Here is a 21,189-nt window from a genome sequence, read left to right on the forward strand (position 1 = left end):
TAAACTTAGAAAAGGTCAAATTGACAATTCAAAGTCATCATCACGTCAGGACGTCCACTGCTGGACATAGGCCTCCCCCGAAAGTCCAATATCTCAAAAACCACTAAATCGTTTTTTATGAACCATTGCACGAAAACTAACTTTCACGTCGAAAATACAAACTGAGACATGGATGCACAGAAAAATCAGAAAAAGAGACCAGTGCTGGGAATCGAACCCAGGTCCTCAGCATTCCGTGCTGCGTGCTATACCCCTACACTACCACTGGACAGTACAGACACGAATTTCTCCTACGCACACATATCTCAGGTTGCTTTTTTACTACACTACTTAAGCAGCAGCACTAGCGACATCTATGTTTCGCTCTCATCGAGAGACGTTACATTCTTTCGGAACTAACCGCTTACCCCGACAAGAGATGTCGCTACTAAGCAATCAAATTATGATTGGTTATTTGGAGTCACTTTGTATTTTCGATATGGTTTTACGGGATAACCTACAGATAAAGATGAAGTACAGAGCAATTCGACAATTTGATAATAAAACATTAAGAAATCTTTGTTCCAAGCATTGATTTTAAGAAACGTATTATTATATATGCATTAAGCATAAATCGTATTAAAAGCGGTCAAAAATACCTCCTACCAAGCATTAAAACCGAGAAGCTCGCAAAAAGGTTGCTTACCGCTCCATGCTATGTTTAAAGCAAGACATCGCTTTTTAACGATTTTATAAGTGGTGAATAAAGGTTTTGGGATAATCAAATGGAGAACATTTCGACGACTCACCCGTATCAAGCAGCCTACTCACTCTGCATGAAACGCACTTTTAAAGACTTGATGTCGTAAACTTTATGACAAAACGCATTCGAAATGGACTGTAAATTGTTGTTGCAGCAAATAAATTATTCTTTTGATTTTTTTTTTTACTTAATTATTTTTATAAAGTTACTTTAAGATGGCAACTCTGAGACTTTGATTACTAAAGGTTTCTTAACGAGTTTTAATTAGGTACTAGGTATTTACCATACAGAATTAAATGAAGTTTTAAATTTATGTGTGCCATTTTTTAAATATAATTCGTTTATTTGGGTACAAATCGAGGATTATGAGATTTCAAAAAAAATGTTGTCCCTGACTTAATATTTCTTTGAGATTAATAAATCTCTACAGCCCGAAATATTTAAATAAAACTAGACGTAGTTGATTTTTTTACTCTTAACCCTTAAATTGACAAAATTGAAAAAAAAATCATGATTCAAGCCTCGTTGGTACCTACCTTATAGTCCAAAAAATTCTTCATAAAAATGAGATACAACACGATATACTAGGTACAATAGTAAACGAACGATTTGAAAAAACAGTATCAGGAAAATCTTTCTTTTAACTTTTTTACTGCGAATAAATTATGTCCACACTATCCCATTCGTATTTTTAAATGTCCTTATCAATATTCAAGCTAAAACAAAGATATCAAATTTATAAATTTAAAATTTACTAAATTCAACGCAACGGCCACCTGTACAGTCTCAGAGTTAATCGGGCGTTCAGCGAACTGATCGGGCTGCGCTCTCTGCATACTCTATGCCCCTTTTTTATGTTCCGGTATATTATCTGTGGTAATACTTCTGTGAGTTTTTCTCATGCCTTATCTCGCGATAAAAAAGGCGGTTTCGAAATGATACTAAAACGAAATGCGGTCGCGTTTTTCTGACAGTGATTTTGAATAATTTTCTCTGAATATACGTGAGTTTTGTTCTAATGATGATAATTTAGGGCTTTTGTACAATTTTTGTTCAGCGTTACTGGACGACTATAAAATAAAACAATCATAGGCCCACGTAGAAAGCATTTGTTCGTTTCTGTGCAAGATGTTAGCAACCTTCTTTGCGTTCTACATACCTACATACATGGTCAGCCAGGCAATTGCGAGTTTGGCACCGAGAGTTCCGAAGGTATAATTTGGGCATCTATGAATATACAGTGTTAGCTGAGACCCCTTTCTAAGCCTTAGACAGAAATTTTGGCGCTTGCAATGTTATTTTAATACCTAATAGTTAATTATTATCAATACAAGCCAAAGATAATACACGCCACCTTTCATACAACCAAATTTTGGTAGAGCATTAACCGAAGATTCTAAACACGCCGAAATTCGGTCAAAAGTCTTTAGCAGAAGAGCTTAGAACCTTAAGCGATTGGCAGCTAAATTGCCAAGTCACTTATTTCGTTTGGTCTTATATCTCCTCTATAAGCTATGGACATCTGCAACACAATAGGAAATACGGGTGCCTTACCGTCTTTAGAAAATGATAAAATACCCTTCCTAATTCCAGTTTCATTACAACAACCATACTGACGCAACCACTGGGCACGATCGAAGCATAGTCTAATGTATGATCATGCGCAGGTAATTTCACAAACAACTTGCGCGGGCGCAGAAGATAAGTTTAACACTAACTACAGACTATAAAAATAATGAAATATCATCTTGGTATTTGCTTATAAGCGACATGCTATTTTTTTCCTACTTTTTTACGTGCAGAAGGTATAACTGCTCGTCACTGTTCAAATAGAGGTAAGAACAGGGTGCCATCTATTGGGCATTAGCATGTCGACTATTGGGACATTTAATGGAACGGGTCTCTTAGCATTGGTATCGATATAGAGACAAAAACCGAAGATGGTGGCAAATATATAATAAAATCCTGTGTATCATAAGCGAGAGTGAAGCAAAATGGGACCCAAACAGTGGGACAGAAAATATATTCGAGCAATTAAGTTCATTAAATTTGATTTCATTCAGCAATTTAGTAAGATTTTTATTATACATTTTGAAGTTACGTAACCTGTTTTACACCACACCTACAGGTCAAAAAGGCAAGCCCCAATTAAATACAGCATTCCTACTTAATATTTAATGCCAGTGCAATTAAGTGCAATTTATTCAATGCGAATAAAAACTTAATTACATTATATACTTTCCAATTATACGGTTGTATACTGTTAATTTAAATTAAAATAACATTCGATATTTAACATAATTAAAACGGTCATGTTATTATTTATATGTACTACGAGTATGTATACAAAATAATACAATGTAGAGTGTAATTTTGTATTTCAGTAGAAAGGAAAATATTTATTAACATATATTACTCGTATGTACGAAAAAAACAAAGAAAAATAGAACTAAAATAACATATCTATTTTAAACCTATACATACATGCAATATCACCCAGATTATGTTGAGCCAGTGTCCAATTCACAGCCGCAATGACACATATACTATCTTACTATCGTACCTACCTAATAATATTGTTATGGCTTGCGTTAAAAAGCCGTGGTGGCCTAGTGGTTTGACCTATCGCCTCTCAAACAGAGGGTCGTGGGTTCAAACCCCAGCTCGCACCTCTGAGTTATTCGAAATTCATGTGCGGAATTACATTTGAAATTTACCACGAGCTTTGCGGTGAAGGAAAACATCGTGAGGAAACCTGCACATACCTGCGAAGCAATTCAATGGTGCGTGTGAAGTTCCCAATCCGCACTGGGCCCGCGTGGGAACTATGGCCCAAGCCCTCTTGTTCTGAGAGGAGGCCTGTGCCCAGCAGTGGTACGTATATAGGCTGGGATGATGATGATGATGATTGCGTTATGAATAAATGTAGGTTCTTTTCTTTCTTTTCCTTTCTTTCTTTAATTGAATTAAAACCCGCTATAACGGTGCGGCCATTTCGCGTAAGCGCGAGCCTGAACAAAATGGCGGCGCCCATTTCGGCCACAGGAAACGCGTATCTGTCACCGCGACCGCATCGCAAGTGGGTATTGTATGATAATCGTTGCGCCGACAAAGTTTAGGTGGGGGGCCAGGAAAATGGCGGGCGGATGGCAATTGGAAATTTCAGGTTGTAATTGGTTTTGATTCGCGAAGGAGATAGAAATAGAAATAGAAATATTTATGGTGACGAGATGGCGGGATGATTTGGACGCGTATGCAAGGGATTCGCCTGATGTTGCACTGCACCAGACCGGGAGTGGAGGTAAAGACGTGAGACCTTTGCCCTTGCGGCTGTATACTAAAAAAAATGGGATACTTAAAAAAATGGTTTTCATATGTCTTTTTCTCAGCAAGAGAGACAACCTGTAACTTCTAATGTCGTTAATCAATTAGGTCAATTAATATCACCAAGTTATGTTAAGTGTAGAATTATTACAGCAATGTTTGAAATTTCCTCGAATTTAAGTGCCAATTTCTTACTTTGCGGCCTTTACCTCGACGTTTTGGCCACAATGTAGCGCCCGTGGACAGTAATATACAAGAAAAAACTTACTTAAATACTTGAAAATTAAATTGCTTATTTTATCGTTAAGGAAAAAAGTAAAATAACAATAGCGATAACAACTTTTACTACACTGGGCTGAGTAGGTTATATTAAATAAAGCTTTCAGAATTTACTTTTTTTGCTGACTGCATCCAATCTACACGTATACCTACCAAATTTGAAATCAATCCGACTACTGAAAGATACCCAAATGTAAAAGTTTAAAAAAAAAATCCGCTTCACCAAACTCCCGCTCTGTGGCCCCCTAATTCGCGTCTCAACGCACATTATTCCCTTATTTGTTAGGAAATATGGATATTATTGTTATTATGGTCGGCGGCGCGTTGTTATTGGCTGGCGTAACAAGGTGCGCGTGAGTGCCTCATTGGTTGCGCGGATGGCATTAATCCTAATGTGCGAGACTATAGTTGCGTGTACGCAGCATTGCATTGCAATGCGTGAAATAATCCGAACAGTCATTACCATCATTCCATATCAATCTCACTGCTGGGCACAGGCCTCCACTCAGAGTGAAAGTTCTTGGGCTGTAGTTCCCACGCGGGCCCAGTGCGGATTGGGAACTTCACTCACACTATTGAATTGCTTAACAGATTTTTTCACGTTGTTTTTCTGAACCGAACAGTGGCGTTTATTAAACATTTGCACACCAAGAGTAAGAGAGACGCGAGTTTGCTGTGTCTTGAGATGCCATACAGTATAGCAATTACCTAAGTTTCAATTGAATGGATCGAGTATAGTTGACGGTATTTAAACAACAAATTAACTAAATTAATATCTTTGCTCACTCGCGACCTTATGATAGCTAAGTTTATGCAGGATATGCATGAACTTAGCTATGTATTGGGTAACTATAATGATAGATGTAATGTTATTAATTAGAAATAAATAAAATAAACTACATATCAGTGTATAATAGTGTGGTGGTGGTGATAGATGGGTTTGTGTGATTTGTGTGTGAGGAGGTGGAGGAGCTGCATGAATAATCTTGCATAAACTTAGCCATCATAAGGTCGCGGTTGAGCAAAGAAATTATTGTAGTTAATTGGTATAGACCTCCGCAAAGTAACGCCTGATTCAATAAATTATTTAAACAATAATTTCCAAGATGCGACTTCTCTGATAAAAAAAAACTGTGTGAGCCATGAAAGCCAAGTTGACATTAAATTATCCGCAAAATAGATATTTATTTAATTAGTTGCTTGAAACAAGCAAATAGTAGATGGAAATAAGTGACGTCATAGTTTATTACCATAGTATAAAATTAAGATCATTTTTTTACATAGCTTCCTTAGTTTTCAACTATATACTTTAAAAGAGTACCTAGTAAAGCATGTTGAATAATATATTAAATTTTGGTTTGGATAATTGTCAATAGTCATGTTTTAAAAATAAACGTTCTTGCCCTTGGCACGTGACATGCCTAAAGTGTTTTGGCCATTGTCTAAAGCTGACAATGATTTAGTGCTAATATTGTAGAAAAAACTAAGTACCTGGGTTGATTTTGAATCACCTAACTTTAACAATATGCCAAATATGATCCATAAATACAGTGTGAAAAAGATTTTAATAAACGCATTTGTAATAACGTACGAGTGCTCGTCACTGCCCCAATAGATGGCATCTTTGATCTTATGTCACTGCAATAGAGATGACAGCAGGGTGTCGTCTATTGGGCATTAGCTTGTCAAGCACTTGGACGCTCACCTTAATTGGTTAAAATTTAACCGTTAAATAACTAAACAAGTCAACATCATACTCGTAAAAGGAACACATAGAAGCAAAATATTAGCTCGCTGAGTTTTCAATCAAAACTTTTATTTTATTTTCACAAGCTTCATTTTTGTTTTCCAACTTGCATTGTGTTACTGAGGTAGGTGTAGTATAAGAGATTATCGAAAATTTCAAAATTTACAAGTCGAATTTCATTTACTTAGAGACACAAAGAGCTTCTATTTTTAGGGTTCCGTACCCAAAGGGTAAAAACGGAAACCCTATTACTCAGACTTCGCTGTCCGTCCGTCTGTCACCAGGCTGTATCTTATGAACCGTGACGGTTAGACAGTTGAAATTTTCACAGATTATGTGAGTATAACCGTGGCCCCTATACTCGTAGCAATAAATACTAAAAAGCAGAATAAAATGAATATTTAAGGGGGGCTCCTATACGAGTACAACAAGTTTTTGCCGTTTTTTGCTAAAATGAAATGAAATGAAATAGAGTTTATTTGTCATAAGTGGGTGTACAGTGGTTTCAATTTAACAGATTATAATAAGATCGCCAATCAGTGCCACTAAGTGGCGTACAAATTTCAATTTGAATAAAAAATACATATCATAATATTATTTACACAAGCACAATTATTCAAATCATTTTTATGACAATACGACAATCCAATGACAATCATAATCTACAACGCCTTTTACTCGTTTAAGAACTCGCTAATACTATAAAAGCATTTCTCTGACAGCCATGACATTAATATTCTTTTAAATGCCTTTAAGTTCCTGCTCTTAAATGTATCTGCTAAAGTCTAATGAATGTTGTATAGATGGTACGGAACTCTGTGCGCGAGTCCGAATCTCATTTGCCCGGTTATTTTTTTTTGGTAAAGAGAAAAGGCTTTTACCTGGCAGTGGGACACACATTAGGCTAAGAAAAAAAAACTTATTAAGTCTCAATGAAAATAATGACTTTATGAATAAAATAAGAGAATAAATACTCAGAGCTCAGTGATTGTCGTATGAAAACAAATGCTAAAAACACTTAGTATTTGACATCCGGTGCGCCCGCGCCGCCCCTGCGCGCGATTTGATTTGCAGATGAAGGGTGTGTCGCAAGTTACGAATGGTATACTAGCGGAAAGGAAACAAGGTGAAAAAACATCTTGAAGAACCCCACACACTTGTGAAGAGATTCATTTTGTGTTTATAGTTTCCAATCCGCAAAGAGCCCGCGTGGGAATTAAAAAACAAAATCGAAACAACTCCCAAAAGTGCCCTGGCAACAGCCAGTGAGATCTGTCCAAAAAGTATATCTTTGAATTTTTTAATCAAAATCAAGGCACTCTCGCAGAAAAAGTACCTACTAGGGTGACAGTCAGTAAAAGTTCTGTTCAAAAAGTCCATTTTTTTATAAAAAAAAATTAAAGAACGCAGTGTGCTGCGCGAATCCGACTCGCACTTAGCTGGTTTTGTTCACAGAGAAACGGTTGCAGATAAGTAGGTACGAGCAGATTACTGAGATAAAAAGCATATTTAGTTTTAATTTTCTAACTGCGATGCTAACGCGCTATGAGTGACCGATCAAACTAAGCAATGAAAAGCTCCCCACAGTTTGTTCTCACACTATTAGATTACAGTAAATAGTAAAATAAATATCGGGTGTGGCCTGTAATACGATCAAAAAATTAAAACATAGATCGTCCTCGTCAAACTGAACAACATTAGTTCAGCGACTTTTAAAAATAATGGAGTCTTTAAATTTTCCTTTTTTCATACAAAGTAAACACTGCTATCAATGTACGCCATCCTAGAACACAACTGACGTCGCCTGTCACGCTGCAAACATCCTTCCTTTCGCTTTACATTGCTTCTTCAAATAAACTTAAAAGTGTAAGTAATAAAAATTTAAAAACTAATTATTTTTTAAGTCGTTGAACTATGATCTATGTTTTAATTATTTGCTCATATTACAGGCCACACCCAGTAGAACCGCCTCAGTCTGTGCCTGACGTACTGACTGAAGGAAAACAAAAGGCGTTCTGCCACAAAGATTAATTAGCCGATATGAATTGTAGATGCGTCTCGTTTATAATTTCAACATCCCTCGCTGTTTGCGAACCAAGACAGGACTAGAAAACGAAACCTGGTAAAGCTTACACTTCAATTGATTTTCGAATGGCAATTCTGATATTATTTGTTCTCTGATGTAATTTGCTCGACGAAATCTAAGTTTTTATTAAAAACAAAAAAAAGGTTCTAATTATATGCGCCAAATGGTGCTGAGTGTACCTAGGTGCGCGGTGGTGTCGTTAGTTAGCACACTTGACGCTTATAGCCAGGAGATGTGAGTTCAAATCCCGCTCGCCTAGCGCAACCGAAAAACTTTTCCGTTTTTAAAAAAATCTTAGAAATTCCGTTTTTTTTTTGTTTATTGATCAGATAGCTCTCAGAGGTCAGATACTGGCAAATTAGAAAGACTTATGGTGTGGGGAAAGTTGGACGGTACTAGACCAAGGGGTTGAAGTCTAAAGTGAACAGCAGGAATATAAAGAGTCGGTTGACGGCATTATCAACCTCAGCAGAGAGAGGCCGAATTTGAATGAATGTTTGTTTAGATGTAAATACTTAGGTATCCCATCTGTGGTTGGTAATTAGAATCAGAGGCTTTCAGTAGTGTATCTAATCAATTATTTTTTTTGTGTTTCAGGTAAAATTCCATCTAAATTATCCAGAAGGGCGGTTTGCTCGTTTGCCATCCAGTCAAATAAAAAAAAAGAAGTCAAAAAGGTATGACATATACACACTAAAGGCCTGTTCCACCACTCATTGCTAAAATTTATACGACAGATCGTGCAGATTTGTTTATTCAAACAAAAAAACAGAGACGGTATCACAGATATCTGTCACATAACATTTATCAAAGAGTGGTGAAACAAGCAGGTGCAGGTGGTAGGACCTTGTGCAAGGTCCGCCCGGATTGCTACCACCATCTTGCTCGCTAATCCTGCCGTGAAGCAGCAGTGCTTGCACTGTTGTGTTTCGGCGTGGAGAGTAAGACAGCCGGTGAAATTACTGGCACTTGAGGTATCCCATCTTAGGCCTCTAGGTTGGCAACGCATCTGCAATCCCCCTGGTGTTGCGAGTGTCTATGGGCAGTGGTGATCTCTTACCATCAGGAGACCCACTTGCTCGTTTGCCAACCAGTCGAATAAAAAAAAAAGCTCTCTAAGGCCCTTCCAGTAGCATGACACTGCGGTGCTCGATCGGTCTTTTGTAACTCGTTTGGATTATGACCCCGCAATGTATCGCTACTAGAACGGTTTTACTGGAATAATGTGAACAGGGCCTAATAAAGCGATTTAAACATAAATAAAGAAAATTATTTACTTTTTTTTTTATAACGTTGGCAGCAAGGGCTCCTACTACTGACAAGAGTTTTGCTATGGTTTTGCGATTATTTTTACTTCTTAAAAAATCTAACCAGCCAGGGATTAAAAAAATAGAAATTAGTGTATCGTATTGAGTAGAAACAAAAGGGCCGGCAAATTCCAAATTCAAACATGAAATCTAAAGAGATGGGACGAGTTCCAGAGGCAGCCATTGTGTTTCAAATTTTGAGCAATAATTCAATGTTACAGGCAGGGTGCATGCGTGCGCATAAAGATATGCTAATAATAATGTATGCGGTGCCGGCCGACTATGTTTGCGCCAAGACGAAGTCAAAGTATAATCCCAGTAATTTAGAATCATGCTATGTCGAATTAGAATAGCGGTTTCGGGATATCGAATGACGGTTACAATAATGTCAGTACGTCAGGTTAGATTTTTCTGTGTGTGCTATGTTATACCCGCGGTTTTGTTTACGTATAAGAATAAAATTAGGCCAGTTCCCTATCTCGTGCAATTTTGGAAATTCTGTTTTTGCATTAATTACACGAAATATAAATATAAATAGTTATAATAATAATAAACACTTTTTACACTTTAAATATATTGTGCAGAATGTGGTGGAAATTCGGGTCTGTACCGTTGTCCAGCAGTGGTGTAGCGGTATAGCACGCAGTACGGAATACCGAGGACCTGGGTTCGATTCCCAGTGCTGGTCTTATTTTTCTGGTTTTTCTGTGCATCTATATTTTCAGTTTGTATTTTCATATATTACATAGTCTGTGAGGAGTTTACAGAGATGACATTGTGGTAAGAAATATCAACAGCTACCCGTTTCAGTCATACAATAATATTCAGATGTACTATTCTAAAGATAACTGTAATGTAATCTGGAATTACCGACCCTGCAAACTAGTTCGGAAGGTTGACGAGTCCTTCCGAGCTTCACACTGACCAGCCATAACCTAAAAAGTTTAAATATACGTTAATCATCATCATCATCATCATCTCAGCCGTAGGACGTCCACTCTTGGACATAGGCCTCCCCCACAGACCTCCATTTGCTTTGGTTGGCAGCGGCCAGCATCCACCGTGAACCCGCGGCTTTAACCAGGACATCCGTCCATCTTGTTGGTGGACGTCCTACGCTGCGCTTGTCGATCCGCGGCCTCCACTCGAGAACTTTTCGGCCCCAACGGCCATCCGCTCTCCGTGCTATATGGCCCGCCCATTGCCACTTCAACGAGCTAATTCGCTTGGCTATGTCGGTGACCCTTGTTCTTCTACGTATCTCCTCATTTCTGATTCGGTCCCGTAGAGAAACCCCAAGCATAGCTCTCAATGTACGAATGTACGTTAATACCTCTAGATAAAGATAAGTATAGCAAACAATACCCTGTGGAATGGCAGCGCCATATTTAAAATTTACTGTCAAGCGGCGCGGCCATTTTGAAAAAATCTTTCTTGACTGCAGTGACACCTACGAATTAATTTCGCGAATTCGCGAATTTTATTAAAAATATCACCAAAAAAAAACTACTTTAATTTTATAGATAAGCCTTACAGTGATAGTTTAGCATAAATGGCATATCTAATTAAATAACAATGAATGACCTTCAATTTCTGTGAACTTTATTATTCATTATCAAATATCTGATAACCAAATTTTTCTCAGTCATGTATTAAATAACTATAATTACAAAATAAAAACAATTACCTGTAGGAAACACTGATTTATTTCGTAAAATTTAATTTATTTACGAAACAAAGCCCTTTTATAGTCTTTCAATACCAAATAATAGTATAATACGAGGTTTCCAAAAATACCAGCGCACGGCAGCGGCCACACAGTGAAACTTGAGTAAACGATAAGAACGAAATTTCTTCCGTAATGTTGCCGCGGCCGTTAATAAATGCCATCCTTGTCTATTTATGAACGCATTCTGCAAGAATAAGCAAGCGAGATATAGGTCTACCAGTTTATATTTGTTAGTGAAATACGTCACCCGCCAACGACCGGGAGCCGGTCGCTTGCCACTCAAGGGTTTTTGACAGCGTGCCGGGAGACGGTCGCCTGCCAAACAAGGGTGTGCCGGGACCCGGACGCTTGCCACTCCAAGGGATACCTGTTTTGGAAAGATGCGCTCTTGTACACCAGTTTCTGCTTTTAATTTTACTAGACATCTTAAAGATGTGGTGCCGTGGTGCACGGTTTTAGCAAAAAAACAAGGTACAGTTTTCGTGAATCGGTAGCTAGAATTCTTGGAAACCTTATAGACGATGATAAAACTCCTTTGCATATTTGAATGTGCGTACAACATTTCAAGAACGTAACTCTACTTAGGATCAAAACATACTAAGCTTAAGATAATACGATTAGTTATCCTTTGCCTTCCGTAATATGCATGAGCATGTCTGATTATGCTATCTTAGTTTTCAACTGAACACTAGATCGTTTGGTCTAGTTTTGATAACAGCAATTATTCAGCTTGCTATGTATTCATGAGTTAGCCTGCTTTATGAGATAGGACTTAAATAACTGATTATGTTTGCAAGGAATTAGGTTTGTGTATATGGAGCCGTGGTGGCCTAGTGGTTTGACCTATCGCCTCTCAAGCAGAGGGTCGTGGTTTCAAACCCCGGCTCGCACCTGTGAGTTTTTCGAAATTCATGTGCGGAATTATATTTCAAATTTACCACGAGCTTTGCGGTGATGGAAAACATCGTGAGGAAAACTGCACAAACCTGCGAAGCAATTCAATGGTGCGTGTGAAGTTTCCAATCCGCACTGGGCCCGCGTGGAAACTATGGCCCAAGCCCTCTTGTTCTGAGAGGAAGCCTGTGCCCAGCAGTGGGACGTATATAGGCTGGGATGGATACGATAGCTGGGTAATGAGACAAAAATCGCATTAAACCAGAATAATAATGATGACAAAATGGCCAATAGCGTAGAGCGTGACATTATATAAATAATGTGGTTCAATCTGAACTAGCTCTCCGTTCTCTGTAGCAATATACAAGAAAATAATAACTCTAATGCGAGCCATCCACCGGTAGGAGATGGTATCGTAAGAAGAAGCCACGAACCGGAAGATGAGGCTTTGGCAAACCTTCCAATAGGTGAATCGGTCGAGCAGCCAGTGGCGACTGTAGGAACTTGTATTTTGCTGTTGGGTTTTAACCTTCTTTCAACAGTTGATTGACGTTTGGACTAAACTCAAAAGTACACGTTTATCCAGATATCACCAAGCTAGATCGATCGTGTGCTTCTAAAACCCCTACATAGCAAATTTCATCGGAGCTATACTGAGCGGCAAAAAATCTGGCCCGCAATTGTATATTATAGTAGTATAGTAGTATATTAACGACCAGATGGCCTAGTGGTTAGAGAACCTGACTACGAAGCTTGAGGTCCCGGGTTCGATTCCCGTGTCGGGACAGATATTTGTATGAAAAATACGAATGTTTGCTCTCGGGTCTTGGGTGTTTAATATGTATTTAAGTATGTATCTATCTATATAATTATATTTATCCGTTGCTTAGTACCCATAACACAAGCTTTGCTAAGCTTACTTTGGGACTAGGTCAATTGGTGTGAATTGTCCCGTGATATTTATTTATTTATATTTATTTATTAAGCCCAGTTTACACCTGCAGGTAAATCGTGTAAGTTAACTTCATTACATTGCTCATTGCTCGCTCGATTGACAACATCAGTACCCCTAGTGTAAGTTTTCGGTTACAAAATACGTCTCGATCGCGATCGAGTTGCATGGAAACACGAACATTGCAAACGTTCCGCTAGAGGCGCTGTTCGTGTTTCCATACACATTGAGATTTAACGCGAACGCGATCGAGACGTATTTTGTAACCGAAAACTAACACTAAGGGCACAGTTTACTTTACGACGTCACAACGTCGCAACTAGAACGTTATTTGCGGGCTATTAAACCAGGCTAAACTATTTAGGTTGTATACCCTTTTTTGAAATCCATAAAATATATAAATAATATAAAAGAGAAGCTCTTTAAAGTACCTATTAGGAAAGAAATATTGGTTTTTTGGAATCTTTTTGTATTTTTTATTTCAATGAACTAAAATAATTTCCTTGCTCACCCCGCGACCTTACGATAGCTAAGCTTATGCAAAATATGCGTGTTCATGCAGTTCCTCCACCTCCACACTGTAAGAACACACACAATCACACAAATCCATCTATCACCACCACCACACTACACTGACGCGTTTCGAACTCAACCAGAGCTCATCTTCAGAGTGACACAACGTACACCATGCTACAGTTGTTAGACACACCAATGTTGTGTTGTTGTTGTGTTGGGTCTAACAACTGGTAGCATGGTGTACGGTTGTGTCACTCTGAAGATGAGCTCTGGTTGAGTTCGAAATGCGTCAGTGTAGTGTGGTGGTGGTGATAGATGGGTTTGTGTGATTTGTGTGTGTTCTTACAGTGTGGAGGTGGAGGAACTGCATGAACACGCATATTTTGCATAAGCTTAGCTATCGTAAGGTCGCGGGTGAGCAAGGAAATTATTTTAGTTCATTGATATGGACCTCCGCAAAGTAACGCCTGATTCAATAATTTTTTTATTTCAATTCCAAATTTTTACTTTTACGGTCATCCCGAACCTAAACCTAAATTGAAACCATCATCATGATTGACCATCAGTGGTGTAGCGGTATAGCACGCGGTACGGATTACCGAGGACCTGGGTTCGATTCCCAGTGATCGTCTTAATTTTCTGTTTTTTCTGTGCATCTTTATTTCAGTTTGTATTTTCAATTTATTAGGAAAGACGCTCGACCCTGCCACATAAAAACAATCTCTCGATATTTTCCGCACCATGTAAATAAGACTCGAATAACTCTTAGTTCCCAAGGGATAATATCAAGCAACGCTAAGCTTTTACCGGCTGGCGAAAGGTTTTAATAAACTTAAATTATTCACTATTCAATGCTAGGTTCGTGTTATTGCATAATTTGTCTTTTTATCGGCAATAAGCGCTTTGAGGCTTTCGCCGCGAAGCCTCCCTTCATTTGCATCCGGGAATGCGGTAATAGCTTCAAAATGGAAGATCAGGTGCGTATAGAATAGCTACTGCTCTCCCCCCACCTTCCCCTCCCCACTACAGTCACCAGCACTGATATGATTTATTATATCAATGACGCGGGTGAGCAAAATTGTTTTAGTTCATCTGATATGACTATTTCTACAGCTGGTACGACGTGTCGTGTCAGATATTTTTGCACGCTCTGCTGTTGCAGATGATGATGATGATTATGATGATGATGTGATCCTGTTATCCCTCACTAGGGACATAGGGCTCGTAGAAGAGTTTTCCATTTGGCTCGATCTTGCGCGGCTTCTTCCAGCTCTTCCCTGCCGAGACCAATTGAGCCAGCCTCCTTCTCAACTGATCGCCTCCACGTGGTCCGACTTCCTGGCCGTGTTGCAGGTATTAATGTAAAAAGAAAGAAAGAAATAAAGAATTAAATTCACGATTAAAAAAAGACGACCTTATTACATACTAAAAAAGAATGATTGAAGAATGTAGGTGACTGCACTGGCTTTGCCCACTCTGCAGGTGACTATTAAGGTATCGGTTGTACACTCATTCTGACTTCCATCATCATCCGTCCATCTCATTGGTGGACGTCCTACGCTGCGCTTGCCGATCCGCGGTGACAAATATAATTGAAAAAAAAAATTAGGCTGGACCATAAGTCCGTCAATCTGAGACGGGCATACCCACTCACTTGTTTCGAATTTTGAGTTAAACTCGATTTGGGTCATTCTACTTTTCGTTGACCAGTCATTTTTTGTAATGTGCTCTTCAAATATTTTTTTTACAAAAACGGTAAAGTGCTTTATCATTAAACATTTAAATAGGCACATAGGTAATTAAGCTTACATTTAAAATTATCACTACGTATACAAAGTAATCATTATTATCTATAAAGTAGGTAACGCAGTGGACATGCATGTTCCCGCCATCTGTATGGAAATTGGCGTATTTTCCGCCGAGTTACCAATTTTTCCACAAAATTTATTTAAATTAAAAGTTGTTTCGCTTTAAAAGATTAAATTTAGGTTTTTCAGTTATTATATAAGTTATTTACACTTGAAAATTATCACTAGGTATGCCTTATATTTCACAAAACATTAATGGTTACTTAAATGTAGAATAGCCCATTTATAAAGGGTGTGGCCTGTAATATGAGCCAATAATTAAAACATAGATCATACTCGTCAAACTGAACAACATTAGTTCAGCGACTTTTAAAAATAATTAGTTTTTTAATTTTTATTACACTTTTAATTCGAAGAAGCAATGTAAAGCAAAATGCTTGATGTTTGTGGCGTGACAGGCGACGTCAGTTGTGTTCAGGATGGCGTACATTGATAGCAGTATTTAATTTGTATGAAAAAAGGAAAATCTAAAGACACCATTATTTTTAAAAGTCGCTGAACTAATGTGGTTCAGTTTGATGAGGACGATCTACGTTTTAATTTTTTGCTCGTATTACAGGCCACACCCGGTATAACATAATAAGAGCATTTTTGACAGGTAGCTCCATAGTTAAATACCAAAGGCAACTAAGTTCTGAATCGTGATTGCCGTTAATATCTCGTGGCCAAAAGTTCAAAGAAAGCTGACGAAGCCTCTTTTATTGAAACCGTCGTGTTTTAAAGACTTGGATGAGTGAAAACGCACGACTGGCACGACTTGCCGCATGTCGTATGTCGGTCAGTGTGTATACCGACAACCTTAGATTTGCTCAGAAATAGGTCCTTTGAGATTTTATTTTGATTGTGATATTTTGTTGATATTTTTTTTGAGCAGGCTAAATGCGATTAGTTAATAGATTTTGTATGGCTAGCACGCTGTGACGTTATACTCATTTGATAACTCGATCGACTATTTGATTAAAAAGCAATTGAACATTTTATTTTACAGTTTTAGAAGAAGACAAATATATAAATAATAATAAAAACACTATAAATCCAATTTTCAACCGAATCATATAGATCTTCGGTAAGCATTGTCATAGGATAGGTATGGTAAGTTCAGGAGTTGTCAAATACCTACCTAACGTAACTAAAAGCCTTTTTTTTTCTTTTATTTGCACTCTTTTTTTTTGTTTTTGTAACTAACATAAAAATGCAAAAGCATGCAACGAGTTAACTCAAAATTTCGTAGTAGCTTAACTATTTTTATTAACACTCAATACATGTAATAAAAAGAAGCACTGTTATTCTAACTGGCTGAAGATTCGGCTTAATGTAGACCGAAGCTCATTTAAAAGTAATAAAAATGAAAACCGGCTAAGTGAGAGCCGGATTCGCGCACTATGGATTCTGTATAAAACAATTGTGACATTATTCAAATATGTACTAAGTACTCGTACCTAAATAAATACAAAATATTGTTAAAAAAAAATGGCTTGAAAGAGGAACTTCTAGTAGATTCTCAAAAGTCTTTTTTTATGGAAGTCTGTAGATTATGTCTACCTCAATGTGAGTGCTTTTTGTTCATAATTACTAAAACACCTGGGAATTGATTGCTACTTTTACCTTTATATCCAAAAATGAAAAATTAAACTACCTACAAAGTAACGAGTTTTTAATATTCCCTTTTGCTGTGAGGTCTTGCTTCTAGCAGAATTTCATGGAAATTATCAATATCAAAGCTGTGGATTCTTCCCACACTATAAAAACGTTCTACAGTGGGTCACAATCAAATGGTTCGATAGTACAGAACCCTAAAAACTTAAATTATTGAGCATCAACGGTACATAATAATATGTTAAGCTGGTCACTAGAATTTCAATCACAGCGTATAATGCAGTATAATTTTAAGTTTGTGTTCGATCAGCCAATCAGCGTGCGCTTTCGCGCATGGCGGCATTCGAATTACGAATCCACATTCGAAGCACTGGCCAGCGATGCAACGTTTGTAATAATTTGAATTTGGAACAGATAACGATTTTGACGTATAAAAATGTTGTCGTGCTTGTTGCTCTGAGGTCCAGTAGTAGGTTTTTAGTTAGAGAATTTAATATTTATACAAATGCAGAAACGCGAACCAAATGTCTTAAAAGATTTTCTCCTAATTTAGTTACTCTTATTTATTTAGATTAAGCCGGTCCTTGTACATTTCATCGGCTGTCTGGTACTACTGATTTTATTAAAATTTGTTTGTGTATACATAACACGCAGATATCTATATTAACCCTAGCGCATGAACACTTAAAAATTACACTACTCACATAACTGAGCTACTTTTGTTCTGCTACTTTTTAAAAATATGACCACTGTTTTTTTATACAAATTAATAGTAGATTGTACAACAATAGCATAAAACGAGCCATTTTAACCAAGACGTTCATATAGCCACCCGAGCCGGTACGGCGAGGGTGGATAGACACGTCGAGGGGAAAATGGATTGAATGCTCGAGTTTTACACTCTGCTTTTCACTTCGATGGCGAGGAAATGAAATAGCAACAGTGAAAACAATTTTTCACTTACTACGTAAATTTTATTTTTCATGCATTACTATATAATTATATTTTTTGTAGTTTTAGTGATTTATTTTGATTGATTTGATTGATTTTTAGTTTTATATAAATAAAAAATGTATTAAAAAATATAAAGAAACTTCTTTGTTTGTGGCTGTTGACACCTTGGTCTTAGACGACGATTTTATTTTATGCACTAGTGCATAAAAAGTCATTTTATGTCGCCTAGATCCAGCATAAACACCAACAAAAATGCGACCAATACTAAATTGACTGAACATTGATAAATGTTTGTCTTGGAGATGTCAAACAAATGTCAAAAATTATTTCAAGGCCCCCGTACCACGAGTCCACGAAACAGCGATAACCACTATGTCCGATAGACTGATTTTAATGGACTAATTTAATTTAAGTAGTTTAGTTTTGTGAGTAGAACCGAACCTTGAATTTAAAACTACCCATAGTCAGAGACACCATGTATAGTAAACGACTACACCTTGTTATGATGTGCGTGCCCAATAGAAAGCGAGAATTGTAGCGCTGTTCCCACACGGTGAAAGCAGGGGTCAAATAGGAAGTAATGGGAGGGCCGGCTAATTTGCTGTAGATGGTGCCGAGTTGGCAAACGTGCAGTGGCGTTGAGACAACATTTTCGTTAGGTATGCCTGTTCATCAATTGCTTATGCCATCAGCGTTCTGAATAGCTACATGGGTATTTTAATCCAAACCAATTGATTTTTCCCTATCCTCATAAATGTAAGTCTTTAAAACATACAAAAATCAAAAAATGCCGAGTCAATTCCTTTTCGACATCATCAAATGTTTTTCTTTTCTGTAAATTATGTATTATTTTAAGTTTCGAAATAAAGTTATGTCTATGTCTATGTCTAAAAAGCCAATTTCATTGATCTTTTCTTACATACAAACATTTGAAGGAATCCCTTACATGGTTATAATTAAAACATTCTAATGTCCTTCATAGTCTGTTACACGACTTGCTGATACGATCAGGCATTTGTGAATGGAACTATGTGATTGGGTATTTTTTATTAATTAGCTTAATTGGCATTTTTGCTATTTTAAAAATAAGAGATTTTTACAAAGTTTCATAACGGTTTACGAAAAATGGCGCTTTGTGATAGATGAAGGAGTGCCAAGTTACATAACTGGTTTGGTGGGCGCTTGCGATTTTTTTCATATAATTGAAAAAAAAAAAAAAAAATTAATTCCACTATAAATGCGAAAGTTTGTTAGTCTGTTTGTTTGTTACCTCTTTACGTCTAAACTGCTGTATCGATTTAGATTAAATTCGGTATACTGATAGTTTGAATTCCGGGAAACGACAAAGGATAGTTTTTATCCCGGAAAATTGGATAGTGCCTGCGGGATTGCAATAAACGAATTCTACGCGAACAGATTCGCGACCAACAGCTAATTACTCGTCTAATATTCGTACCTGAATATTATACTTTGAAAAGTTGATATTCACATTGCTATTTGTTGATCTCGTTTATATATATACTTGATTATAATTATCCAAATTTTGTAACTTTATGATATCCTAAACTCTAACTTTTACTGTTTAACATTTTTTTATAAGCAAACAATGAAATCGAACGGTATAAGTAAATACTATCGATTGCCAGCAGTCTAGTCAGAATGTCTCAACTAGTCCCGTTTTTCTTTGCACAACTTTGTCGCTTAAGAAAAACTACCACGAACAGGTGTATAAGAAGTTTGTTTACACAACCGACATTTCTGAAGCCCTTACTGTGGCCATAAATCCCAACACGCCCTTCGGGTATTTAACTATAATTATCCGCGACTCTATTGATTGATTTCGCTCGAATAATCTTGCTGCATTATGGATCGTGGATACTGATGCATGCCAACCGCATGCCCGAAGTAAATGAACGCGAACATTCTGTCTGCGGTTTGGACCGTGAGTCGAATTCGTGGTAACCGAACGCCGATACTAATATGATCATCCCTGATGTATTTATTTCTAAAGTGTATTTACACATTATTGACCCTTCTCAACTCTTATATTTTGTTTTTATTAATTACTAGCCGTTACCCACGTCTCCGTCCACACAGAATTCGTTTATTGCTATTCCGGGGGAACTGTGCAATTATCCGGGATAAAAACTATCCTATGTCCTTCTCCGGGACTAAAACTATCTGTATACCAAATTTCATCTAAACCAGATCAGTGGTTTAGACGTGATGCAGTAACAAACAAATAAACAAACAGACTCACAAACTTTTGCATTTATAATATTAGTGAGATATGTAAATACGAGTAGTTAGTTTTATTATTAATGTAATTGTGAGATATTATTGTATGTGTTGTATAGTACAAAAGTACAATTGACATTACTTCCGACTTTTGTATTATGACATTGTCATTTTTAGTTTATTATTACTTTTATTACAGAGGCTTGTTTCGTCATTGTTAAATTATTGAACCGATTATAGTACCTGATTGTAGTACTCTATACTCTAGGTATCCTGTACGGTTGGTCAGTACCCGGCCAAATGCCCAACTAAATGCTGGCGCGTTCATTACAAAATAGGGTAATTAGACGAAAATTAATGTTGGATTAAACGTTCTTTATCGAATATTTAACGGTTTAAAGGAAGCGAGGTTAGTGAATTTAATTTAAGTGAATTAAGATTTGCTTATAAACATGATTTGCTGACTGTTACGGTCTTAGCTATATTACGTTATCTATCTGTAGGTACTATAAGTATTTTTTAATATAATAAGGGGAAAACGAGCATGCGGGTAAGCCGTGGTGGCCTAGTGGTTAGACCTATGGCCTCTCAAGCAGAGGATCGTGGGTTCAAACCCCGACTCCCACCTCTGAGTTTTTCAGAATTCATGTGCGAAATTACATTTTAAATTTACCACGAGCTTTACGGCGAAGGAAAACGTCGTGAGGAAACCTGCACAAACCTGCGAAGCAGTTCAATGATGTGTGTGATTTTCCCAATCCGCACTGGGAACTACGGCCCAAGCCGTCTCATTCTGAGAGGAGGCATGTGCCCGGCAGTGGGACGTAAATAGGCTGGGATGATGATAATGATGATGAGCATGCGGGTCACCTGATAGAAAGCAATTACCGCAGCTGCCGATGTGTTGCGATATTATGATCTCGCCGGAAGACCAGCGCTGAATCTGCCCGAGGAGTC

At 37.4% G+C, this 21,189-nt stretch overlaps 1 protein-coding gene across 1 annotated transcript in view; it reads left to right on the forward strand.

The window, feature by feature from the left end:
* Nucleotides 1-21,189, forward strand: part of ds (dachsous cadherin-related 1) — a 410,449-nt gene that overhangs the window by 249,089 nt on the left and 140,171 nt on the right. The window lies entirely within an intron of this gene.

Source organism: Choristoneura fumiferana, chromosome 10 (assembly GCF_025370935.1).
Source record: "Choristoneura fumiferana chromosome 10, NRCan_CFum_1, whole genome shotgun sequence".
Taxonomy (NCBI): domain Eukaryota; kingdom Metazoa; phylum Arthropoda; class Insecta; order Lepidoptera; family Tortricidae; genus Choristoneura; species Choristoneura fumiferana.